The following is a 12,617-nucleotide window of genomic DNA, read 5'->3' as shown; positions in this document are numbered from 1 at the left end:
TATATTATATAGCATATAATATAGAAGGTATTACATAAGTGAGAGGATTTATAATGTAAAGGGTATAATAGATTAGGTGAAAGGTTTGTAAAATCTGGTCAAAGTGATTATTGTGATAACTAGAGCATAGTAAAATAATTTTTGTGTAACAAAAAAAAAGTGATTTTTGGATAATGAACACAAAGTTGAATGACTTTTACGTAACAAAAGAAAAAAAAAAGAAAAGTGACTTTTACGATAACTTGGATACTATAGTACAACCTTAACAAATCTAATTTTACAACAGAGGAGAAATCTAATATTCCGAATCTGACTTTGGAGCTCAGCTTTTCCCCCTTCCCCAGCATTGTGTGATAAATGTATCTTCGGTGATAATGAATATAACATAGGCATCGCCACAAGTATGACATCGTCATTGTTTTGGTGAGGATAGTGAGATAATGTTGCACAGCTTTTTCTTGAAAATCAGTGGTAAAGTTGAAGCAAGAATTGGCCATGTAGTTATGATTGCAACATATGCAAGCACCCACATTGATATCCTACTATGCCGAGAAAGCTGATTTAGACATCTTTTAACAGGAACCATCGTTGCATCAATACCTGGGCCAGGGGCAGGAACAAACTGAGATGTTGCGGTTGGTTCTTGTTGCACCGTGCCATTATCACCCCTAACACTATCTCCAGTCTTGTCATCTTCGATCAATTGCTCATCTGCTGACTTCCTGCACCTGATGGCTCATTGCTAAATGCAGTCACTAAATCATCTTCTCTAATACTCACATATGGTCCCTGATCCATGAATGATTTCAGGGGACTGTCCACTTTGGTATTCTACATCTGTATAATACAATGACATACAGACATAACTTTCAAGATTGCAGTAGCATCAATTATCATGCTGGTTAATATAAGAATTAATGCACCATTGTCTTTATGGGGCCTTCACAATACTTACGAGTAGAGCTATCAAACAATAAAGCCAATTAACTACGACAGTAAGATTATGTTTAGTTTAAAGGGGAGTACACAAATCTGCATACCTTTTCTCTATGGATCAATGGGCTAGAGTGCAAAGCACAAAGAAATTCATCAAGGGCCCTAACCCACTTGCACATAAGGAGCACTTTTAATAATTTTGTTCTCATCAAGCACTGTTGTCACATCTCATACTACTAAATAGTCACAACACACTTCAATAAATAACTTGAAGGGGTAAGTGGTACATCTAAATACTTATCAAATGCAGATCACTTAGTTCGATAATTTAGGTCCCCTAGAACAACACCAATGTCTACACCCTTCACAAGGTAGGGGTAAACTGCAGTGCACACTACCCTTCCCAGACCCCACTTGTGAAATTATACTGGGTATGTTGTTGTTTTTGTTATTGTTGTAGAAAAACACCAATGTCTACTGAAAATCAGTTTCTTTCTTGATCCTTTGGTTTGGGAGCATTTTGTCATGCTAAAAGAATTGAGACGACTGTATAATAGCGATATTCAGTGCTAATCATGTATGAAATAGACTTTCAAATACAAAATTTACAATGCCATAAACCAAGGCTATAAGAGGAACACAACTTACCAGAGTCTTTTTGCAGTCATCCCTTCAAAATATGCCAAGTGTCCGCCATGGTGCGTGGTAACTAGTACGACATTTTGGATGTTCATTAAGTTCTCCTAGACATCCTTATTCTATGAACATATAATATAAGTGTATCCATTAAATTATTCACTTGATTCTCGTACCCTTTGGGATGTATTTTGCGCAAGTATAAAATAGAGTATTCCTAGCCCAACCAGAGGTTCATTTAAATGAGATTATCTTATAACAGTCTCTATGTTCTACTCTATGCATCTCTTGTCTACATCTCTTTTTCTATCTTGCTCTCAGTAATTTTATAACAAATGGAGATTTGACTTAGATACATTCAGGAAAGAAAGGATGAATATTCTGAGATATAAGCAAAGGACAGATAAACCTTCTAACGATAATGAGAATAGGTCCTTATGGTACAAAAAAAGAGAGAGAAGAAATAGGTAATATAAAACTAGGTTATCGTCATATCTTCATCTAGCATCTTAACATAACTTTTTCAGGCTAGTCAAAACTCTTCCCACATTGTAATAAATCCAATAGATCAAATAACCCTGAACACAAGAAGTAAACAATTGGAGTACAAATCCCAAAGAGTTGGAAGAGACACCAGATAAAGAATGTTAGAATGCAAAAAAAGTAAGCAATTCATCAATACCTCAAAAAAAAAAAAAAAAAAGAACCAAAGTAAAAAATATGTGTTAAAGAATGAACATAGAGACCCTTTGGTCATGTACATAGTAGCAAATAAGTAGAGTTTCTTAGAATATTCATAGGATTTCCTTCTTATTCTTTCCTTAGTTAGAACCAATGTACATGTATATAGACCTGTTACATCTTGGAATAATATACAATGATATTCCTCCATTTTTTTTTTTTACTTACAATATGTAAACTGCATATCTATCTACCAATTTATGCATATTAGTATAAATTGTATATGTATATGTTTATAAACTAACTAAACTATCCCAAGGATTACAGATAGCAGCTGCTCCAACAATTGCAGGATTAACTCCTTCCCCACCAAGATATATTACCTGAAAATTATTCATAAGGAAAAATGAAACAGGTTCAAATGGAAATGAATAGTAAGGATCCATATAACTGACGTTAAGTAGCTTTGCAATTTTTTTGTTAAATTAGGTAAAGTAACAGACGTACCAGAGCATTAGCACCAACGCTAGTGCCCACAACAAATAAAGGAGCTTGAGGGTATTGAGTGTGAAGATGGTCAATCTCTTTGCCCGCATCGTCAATCCATCGACTATTAAAAATGCAATCAGACTGCCATCAAAATATCATGGTTCTTGTGCTATCATGTCTATAAGCGGACAAACTACATATCTATCTATCTATCTATATCTATCTATATCTATATTATTATAAAAGCATGAATAAAATGTTGAATTACAAAAATAACCTTTTAATATTAAGTATAATAACTTATAATAAAAGGACATAATCGGAGTTATAGACATTAGCCTTGTAATCCTATTACTTTTAGGATATACTTCTTAAAAATTCCTATTACTATTTAATTTTTTTAAAAAAAAACGTATTATATTGTCCAAATCTATTTAAAAACAGGAGAGCTCATATATGATTATAAAAGAACGAATATAATATTGATAAATCAAAATAGCTCTAAAATATTAAACAGAAGAACTCATAAGGAAATGGCATAGCTGTAATAACTTATTTTTTGGACTACATAACTTCTCTGTTAATTTTTTTAATATATAAGATTTTAAAATTAATACAATCTTGTCTATTGAACTCTTATTAAAAATATGTAGGAAGGTTTAATAAAATCAATTTCATAAGAATCCTCATGTTTGGTAATACATTACCACTCTATAATATTCAATACCCAAAAAATTAATGCTAAACGGACTGCATAAAGTGTTGAAACTGAGAAAACATTTCCAGGATAATATTTATATATATATTTGAACTGCTTCCTACTCAAATAATATTTATTTTATTATTAATTTTTCGTGTAATATTGAAAAATATCCAATTATTATAGAACAACTAAGAAATTTTTTAAAATAAAATGTGTGAGAAAAGAAAGACAAAGGTTGGTTAAAGCCAATACCATTAATAATTTTGCAACATAAATATCTAAGCGGAATGTTATCGATCTTTTTACTCTTTAAAATAAAATTTATGGTGGATAAAATTATAATCACGGTTAAATATTTTAAAAAATGAGATGAACTAATAGTAAGAATCTAAATCAATTGAAAATAAATTATATTTTATGTTAAAACCAAATAATCAAATCTTTCCATTAATTATTCAGCAAGAGAATCCAATTAAATTATTTTTAAATTCATCATATAGTAAAATTATTTTTCAATTAAAAAAAATTCTTAAGATACATAAATTTATTCCATAAAAAGAGTGTTAACAGATTTAAAAAAATAGATCACAAAAGTAAAAAAGATTAGTAATGTTAAGAATGCCATACAAGTTTGAGAAAGCACAATCAAAGCTAAATCCTAAACAAGAAATAAGCTTTCAAGATATATTATAAAAAAAATCGACTTTGGTATAGCAGGATTATCCTTTGTATATGCCTCCGGCGGAATAAAAAATATTTTTATGTCATGCCATTACTTGCAAATATCCGATCAGGGGCATGATATTGTTAGCAATAAGAACAAGTGGTGTACCAACAACGATTTTATTATGAGGTCGTACACGCCACTTTAGATTTGATTAACTCTTCAAATAACTGAAATAACCTATCATAAATATATAAATCAGAGCAATAGTGCTAAATTTATAAGGAAAGCAAAAGTGATAATATGGCATGAATCGCTTGGCTTAAACGTCAAACGATAGAAACAATCGCCCTAGAGTTTTAGAGATATGTTGATATCGATGAACCGTTTGCTGGAAAAGTAATAGTTTGGGAAGTGATTTCTGTCAAGTACGATTAGTAGTTCCAAAATTGACCAAAGAGAAACTATAAAAGCTAGCTTTGCCAAAATTATACTTATGACCTCAAATAAAAAATATTCAAATGACAAGAAGTGTAAAGTAAGAAACAGATCCAACATTCAGTGACTTCTTGCCTCGCGTCGGAAACGAAATAAGAGCATCCAGTAAAAATGATTTGGTTCAGAACACTTGGTTATCAACCCCAATGGTAATAGTAGCGCATTTAATAAGGAAAATATATATTTTCATCATTCCGTAAAGATACAATTTGTGCAAATTACATGGTAAAATTTAAAGAGCTATCTTATAGCAAATTAAAACGAATATTTGATCTACTAAATAAAATGTTGATTGCTAAGTTTTATGGTAAAAACAAAATTTTTTTTGGTTTTGACCTCAACTGAAGATGATACCAACAATAACTAACTAAGAAGAATACTTAAATACTTTATACCAAATGGCCTTCTACCGTACATGTTTGTTGTCAAGTTTATTATTTTTAACCTATGTTAGTGTCACAATATATATATAATATATATATATATATATATATATATATTATATATATATATATATATATATAATATAAATAGACTAAGTTAAAATTGATCTTTTATTGCATATACGTTAATTTTGAAGAAAAATATGTATGTCATGCTACTGAAAACTTAGATCCACTGAATAGCTTATGTAATAGTACACATATGGTATATAGAAGTTTTGACAATAACGTCATACATGCAGAGCTTATGATACCGGTCAATATGCTTCTAAGTATGTGTTTATCCCCGAATTTAACTTTTGTCTTCCGAAACTAAAGAATATCCTTTTAAGTTTGTGTGAAGATAATTTTCAGTATATTTATATTTTGTACTTATAATAAATAAAGCACAAGGACAAACATCCTGAATATTGAACTTTATTTACCACAATATATTTTCTTACGAATAACTATACGTTGCACTTTCAAGAGAGATATCAATATCGACAACAAGAGTTCTGGTTATAGCAGAGTAACAAAGCATTAGAAGGAAACATATAAAAAAAACACTATCTATATAGAAGTATTCGATAAGATACCATCACATTAGATACCTTTAAACTATAATACATAATTAGCTACGTAATATGACTAAAATTGATCATTTATGTAAGTTATTATGATATCCTTTAATTTTGAATTCACGTATTATGCTAATGTAATAATATTTTTTGGCATTTAGATGATTGTTGTAGTATTATATATAAAATTTCTCTCATTAATTATATTTATTATTCCTTCATATAAATAAATATTTAAACCATCATGTATCATTATTAACATGCAACGCACGTTTATAAATACTAGTACATAACTTAATATATAACTACTTACTAGCGAAGTTTTGCACCTTGGGCAACTGCATTAATGTTCATTTGAAACCACTATTTTCCAGTTTTACTTCCATAACACAAAGATAGAAGATCACATGCATAGGGTTCAAGAGAAACAACCAGAAATACAGAAATGAAAGGCAACATATACCATTATAGAAATCATAAATTCCTAAGTTTCTTCAGGGACAACTTCAATCCATGCTACGAAAAATGCAATAACAACAACATATCCAGTGTAGCCCCACAAGTGGGGTCCGGGAAAAATGCAATCTAGTAATTAAATCATGATGAATGAGATAAAGAAAAACCCCAACAAATACTCTGGATCCCTTTTTGACTTGTTTAGGACCACAGATTCCAAATGTCTTCATTTTTTACTTAAATTCCGTTCCCAGTCAAACAGATTCACATAAATTGGAACGGAGGGAGTACCTTTTTTTACGAAGAAGGAAAGAAAAATACTTATAAACAGAGAAGAAATGAAAGGGGAATAAGAACTTAATGGAGGAAGAAATTATTTTAGCATAAAAATTGTTTTTCCATAAAAGGAAGACACAAACTAGCAAAGAACTCATACGTTAAGGAGCGACGCAAAAGAGTGGAAGAAAGCTTACAGTAGAATCAGAGTCACTTGTTAAACCAGGAACCACTACCATGATGGGACTTCTATCGTCGCTCTGCACTCCATCAAAACCTTCTCTGGATGGACTTTTAACTGACAACAACAATAACTACGCCTCAATTCCAAACAAGTTGAGATCGCCTATAATGCCATGTTCCCATTTAAATTCACCTCAGGAGAACGAAAGTCAAAATTGATGGAGTACAATTTACTCCATCAAGTGACATACAAAAGCAACATAAGTCAGAATCACAAACTTGTGTACTAAATAGTCAAAAAAACACTCAATTGGTCTGGCGTAAGCTTGTAACTTAGCACAAGTACATATCAAAGCAAATGATTTTCCATATAATAGCTTACATATTCAAAATATGTTCAACATAACAGATTCCAAATGCTATCAAATAGTAACCAACAACAGAAGCCAAATCCACCCTTAAAGACAACTACTTTCAATAATCTAATGAGTAGAACCAAAAGTCTTAACGGCCAAAAGCTAAATATAATACTTCTTCCCCTGATTTTCCCAGTAAATGACCAAAAATTTATTGATCAGTCTCCTTAACTTGATTATCTTATACACTCTCTCTTAAGTATGGTACTCTCTTTTTTCCTAATTAAAACGTCTTGACTTTGATGCAACCACTAGGAGTCTAGCACTCCAATCCAAGCTGTATTGGAGATTTTGTAGGCAATAATATCACATAATTAACCCACATCAATTCCTAGTTTTATTTCGTTATGGCTGTAGCAGAAGACATTAATTTTTTTTCTTTTTCTTTTTTTCATTTCCCCTGCAATTCTCAGCAGCCAATGTGTAATATCTGCGAATCTCTTGTATCAATTGGTTTGCCTGGATTTGTATACAAGAGTTTGTGTTCTATGGACTATGGCTTTATGTTCTCTTATTCCCGCCATTCCCAACCCGCTTTGACCCGTATAAGTATAACCCGTTCTCTGTTTAACTCGGATATCCCTGAGCAAGTCACTTTAACTGTTTAACATTATATAGTAGGGAAAGTTTTTGTGAGTTTATTTTTATAGTGGAAAAAATTATTTTAATGTGATAAAAATAATTTTATAATTTTACTGTTGCAGTGGCTGAAGTTCAATTATTCTAATGTGGCAAAATATAGTGTAGCGACTTTACTATTACAGCATATAATAGTAAGATTGGATAATCCACATTTATAATTTTAGAATTTGATAAAAGTCTTCTTTTCTTTTTTAAATTTCATACCAATCAGAACAGGTTATCCAACATGGTTGAGAAATGTTCGTCATGAATTATATAGATACAAAAATATAGTTTACCATCCGAATTCCATAGCCAATCCAAAGCTATTGTCCCACCATCAGACGTGTGAAATATCTCTCTGGAAACAAGATTTGCATTAGTTGCTATAAAATTAACAAAAGAACTGTGGACACTTGAATTGGGAGAATAACATATTCCATAATAAAAAGTCTGTAAATTATCACCTTTGATAATTGCAAACAGGTGCCCTTCCAAAGAACTGTAAAAAGACAGTCTGAAGATGAGAACTACAAAGCAATGGAGTGGATGAAAACCTGCATTAAGCAATAGGATATTTAATATTATACCAATAAATGAAAGAAGAAAAAGAAACAGCACGGTGCACTAAGCTTAGGCCCTCATTCATTTTTTACCTGCCATGAAGAATTTTACACTTGGAAACAACTTCTTGATATACAGCTCAGAGGAAGAGTTAAAGGTCAAAGACACAGGCTGTCCCCTAAACGCAGTGAATAAATCTTGAAAGAAGTGAATCTCTAAGAAATGATAGAGAAATACAAAGAGTAAAAACAGGAAGCCCAAGAAATAGTGGGAAATGGGTATCAAGAAAGTAGCTTTAAGCAGAAGCTCGCATGGAGATCCAGAGCTTAACTCATAGCACTCCATTGAGATCTAAAATGAAAGAAAAATCTAGAAAGACTGATGAAGAAGAAGATTGTTGAGCAAACAATGGTTAGTTAGGCTCAGTAGCCAATAAGGAAACTCGAAAAGATTAACAAATGTCTACACCCTTTGGAATTCATGACGTGACAAATCGACATTAGAGTGCGCCAAACATTTGTTCTAGTTTTGTTTCCCTTTGTTTGGCTCAAAAGTTAACGATGTACTTTATAAGCGATAAAACAATCAAAAAATAGAGAAGGGGTAAATCGTAATCAAATATAATAAGCCTAGAGATGCAAAGATGATAATGTTGTTGTAGATCTAATATTGCAAAGTGACAATGTATGTTAATAAGGTATTTTCGTCAGAAGTAGTGATATAGAGAGAGAAAGACAGAAAATGAGAGAGTTGTATTAGATCAGATGCCCCCCTTTTTACAATGTGGAGGTCTCCTTTATATAATAGGAGACCTTCCTCGAAAGAATAAAAAAATTACAGAGATAGGTAACGTCTCCCTGGTATAGACACTGAGTTCAAAACGACGTCGCTTTGGTCCTTACGGCCGAGTCGTACCCGCTACGTTGGTCGGCGTACACTCATTGGGCGTAGAGATACTGAGGGTCAAATTTGACCCTATACAGTTAGTCCCTCCGCTCATTGGAGACGCGTTTGGTGGGCGTCTTCGGCGAGCGGAAATGCGAACCTCGTCTTAGGAGAATTTGACCTCGACCGGGGGCGGAAATATGAGCGAAGTGAAACATATGACGCTGTTGAGCCGCTGACGCGTGGCTTCCTTTTTGGAATGATGTCATCGCCTGTATGCATCATCATTATATTTGCCCCCGAGGCGGTTCAGAGGATGAAGTGACGTTTTGGTTTCCAGCGCACGTTTTGAATCATGACTCTTCGATTCCTGTGCAGTTTATCCTTATAAGTATGAGAAGGGTTTGATCTGATTCCACTTTCAAGCCTCTGAAAAGTATTTTCTGATACACCCTTTTGCCTTTCTTTCCTGTAACCGTTATTTCGTGAGGGACTTTCCCACTTCTGTTGAAACCACACTTCCTATTGTCAGTGCTTCGTTTCTCAAGTAGTATAATCATGGCAAAACGCGGACAAAATAATAAAAAGGCCAAGGATCATGCCCCGTCTAGGGTTCCGCCATCTTCTGGTGGTGAAGGGGAAAAGGCGGAGAAGGCCCTTGTTCCTCTCAGCGTAGACAATGTCCTTCCGAAGGAGATGCACGTTCGCAGGGATTTTCCAACTAAAAGCCCTGATCTTCATGGGAGCACAGCGTTTTGCTACAATCCCATTTAGACGAGCTGCGAGAGACGCACCGTATTCCGGACCACGTGGACATGGTTCCGGCCGGGACGGATTATGCCAATGTGCACCGGCCTGGATATTGCGCCTTCTACGAGTACCCGTTCTTGATCGGTTACGACCTTCCAGTCTATACTCTGGCGGAGGAGCTTTGCCGTTTTTACAATGTGTGTCCGGCCCAGCTTACTCCTTATACTTTGAAGGTGTGCCGTATCATGACCACCTATGCGGCCAGGGCTGGGTGCAGCGTCTCAGTCCACCACCTCTTACAGTTGTTCAGTGCTGGTTACCTGAGGGGTACCATGCTGCAGTTGAAAGGTCGTGGCGCAAAGGGCTTGGTCGTTCAAGCCGATGAAAAGCCCAACCGCCGTTTTTGGCGTAAATATTTCTACATCAGGACGGAGCACCTGGTGTCGAATCCCGAGGGTTTCCCGGAAAAACTGGAATCAGAACGTAAAGTATTTCTATTGTAAATTTCAATGCCCGCTTGCGCTTTCGACCATACGGCATTGTGCCTTTGTTTTTCTTTTCTCCTCTTTTTTATTCGCAGCGAGGGCTTCTCCACCCCAGCTCGTTGATGACATTAAATCGTGGGTTGGAAGAATAATACCTATGCGGAGGAGTGCCGTACCTGGGCTGTGCCTTTTCTTAACAGTACGACCCGTCAGGTAATTCTTTGGCTACGGTTTGGGAATTCTTACGTGTTCGTTACCTGACTTGTTCGTGTTTGGCAGGGTCGAGCGCCCCTAAGAAGAAAGAAAAAGAGAGTCGCTCATTCCTATCCTGGGGCGGGGACCGATTCTGAAGGTGGATACATACCCTGCGGTTCGCCCCAGTGATGACGCACGGAGGTTCCCAACCGCTGCCTGTGGCGGCATCCGCGAGGGGAGAGATTCCTTCGATGCCATCCCCTCGGGCTGTGGAGGGGTCCTCTAATAGTGAGGAGACGCCGGAAAGAAAGAGACGTCGGTTGATAACCGGCAAGGGGGTAGCCACGGTAGATGAGGGGGCGAGTGAGCCTCGTCGGGAGTCGAGGCCTGTTTTTATGGCGGATGCCATCCGTTCCGGGAGGTCGGCTCCCCATAGGGGGCTGTTCTTGATGCCAGGCCAACACGCATTTCGGAGATCGGCTCGTCGGCTGCCGTTGGAGGGGCGGATGATGGTGCCGAGAGGGTGGGCCCTGAGGTCGCCCAGGCAGATGCAGAAGCGTCAACGCGGGGTCCGGCCCGTGTTGGGATGGCGGTAGGTAGATCCAACCGTCGAATTCTGATCCTGGGGGGGTATAACCTGTTGCAACACAGCGAGCAGGCCGCAGCGGATATGACCCTACTATGTGCGGCCGCTGAGCGTGAAACGTTACAAGGGGTTAGCGACGAGGAACTATCCCGGAGGGTTGCCGGTGCGGCCTTACAGGTACTTTTCGATTCTCTTCATGTATCGTAAAATAAATTTTGATACATGCTGACTTGCCCTTCATCCTTTTCCTCTTTTTCTTTTTGACTCTCATTTTGGAGATAGAGAGGGGGCGGCGAGCACAAAGGAAGGCAGCCACCTTTAACAAGGTGGTAAAGAAATATCGGCGGTGCCGAGTCAAGCATCAAGCGCTGGCGGACCTACTCAAGCAAGACCCGGAATTTTGGGTTTTTCGTAAGGGTTTGGAGGAGTCGGAGGCCCAGCTGAGAAGGAGGGTGGCCGAGTTAGAGCAGATTGATGAGCAGCTGATGGCCGCCCTGGACCGGAATATTGAGCTAGAGACTCTTCTCCAGTCTAAAGAAGAAGAGTTGGAGGTTGGCCGGGGGGTAGCGGCGGAAGCTGCTGATTTGCGGGTCAAGGTTGCCGCTCTGACCTCCGAGCTTGATGCCAAGGCGGCTGAGATTGAAGTCCTCAAGCGGACTGCTGCGTCAAGGCCTGGTGAGGATGCGCGTCGTGAGGCGCATGATATGTGGGTATACGCCAAGGCCAGATTGGTCGTCTTCGAGGAGTTCTTAGCTGCGGGTCGAGCCACCGAGGCGGAGGTTCAAGAGCAACGACGCATAGTCCGTGTCGCTCGTGAAACTTGTGGGTATAGTTCTGATTCCCCAGACCGGGCGGGCTATAACTCCGAAGATGTCAACCGTCTAGAATCTGGCTCTTGGATTTCTGCGGCCTATCAGGCAGAGGACGGCGGCGGACGAGATGGCGATCCGTCGGAAGGCGTTTGATCAGGATGGCGAGGCCCCTTAGGACTTGTATTATCTGTACTTGGAAATGTAAATGGGTCCTTTTTGTACATGCATTTTTGGATGATAATGGAAGTTATACTTTTACTGTTCTTTTCTTTCTGTATCTTTTATTTTCGGCCTTAGCTTTGTTGATGGTTTTAGCCGTGTGCGCAACTTCGACCATCTTCGAGTCACACGCTGTTATAGTCGAGCTGGGTCGACTTATCGGCGTCGATGGCCTTAGCCATTATACGGTTGATGGCCTTAGTCGTGTAGGTGACCGGCTGTCGTCGAGTCGTTTACTCACCTTAGTCGAATCTAGGTCGACTGTTGGCGGCGATGGCCTTAGCCATAATGTAATTGATGGCCTTAGCCATGTGGGCGACTTCGATTGTCGTCGAGTCGTTTACTCACCTTAGTCGAATCTAGGTCGACTGTTGGCGGCGATGGCCTTAGCCATAATATAATTGATGGCCTTAGCCATGTAGGCGACTTCGACTGTCGTCGAGTTGTTTACTCGCCGTAGTCGAATCTAGGTCGACCGTTGGCGGCGATGGCCTTAGCCATAATATAATTGATGGCCTTAGCCATGTAGGCGACTTCGACTGTCGTCGAGTCGTTTACT

At 37.5% G+C, this 12,617-nt stretch overlaps 1 pseudogene; it reads right to left on the bottom strand.

Annotated features, from left to right (window-relative positions):
• Positions 1-412: 412 nt before the first annotated feature.
• Positions 413-8,487, bottom strand: LOC109206514 (annotated as a pseudogene).
• Between the last annotated feature and the right edge of the window lie 4,130 nt (positions 8,488-12,617).

This window comes from Nicotiana attenuata, unplaced genomic scaffold (assembly GCF_001879085.1).
Source record: "Nicotiana attenuata strain UT unplaced genomic scaffold, NIATTr2, whole genome shotgun sequence".
NCBI lineage: Eukaryota > Viridiplantae > Streptophyta > Magnoliopsida > Solanales > Solanaceae > Nicotiana > Nicotiana attenuata.
The sequence above is the reverse complement of the archived record's forward strand: the minus strand, read 5'-3'. Positions and strand labels throughout refer to the sequence as shown.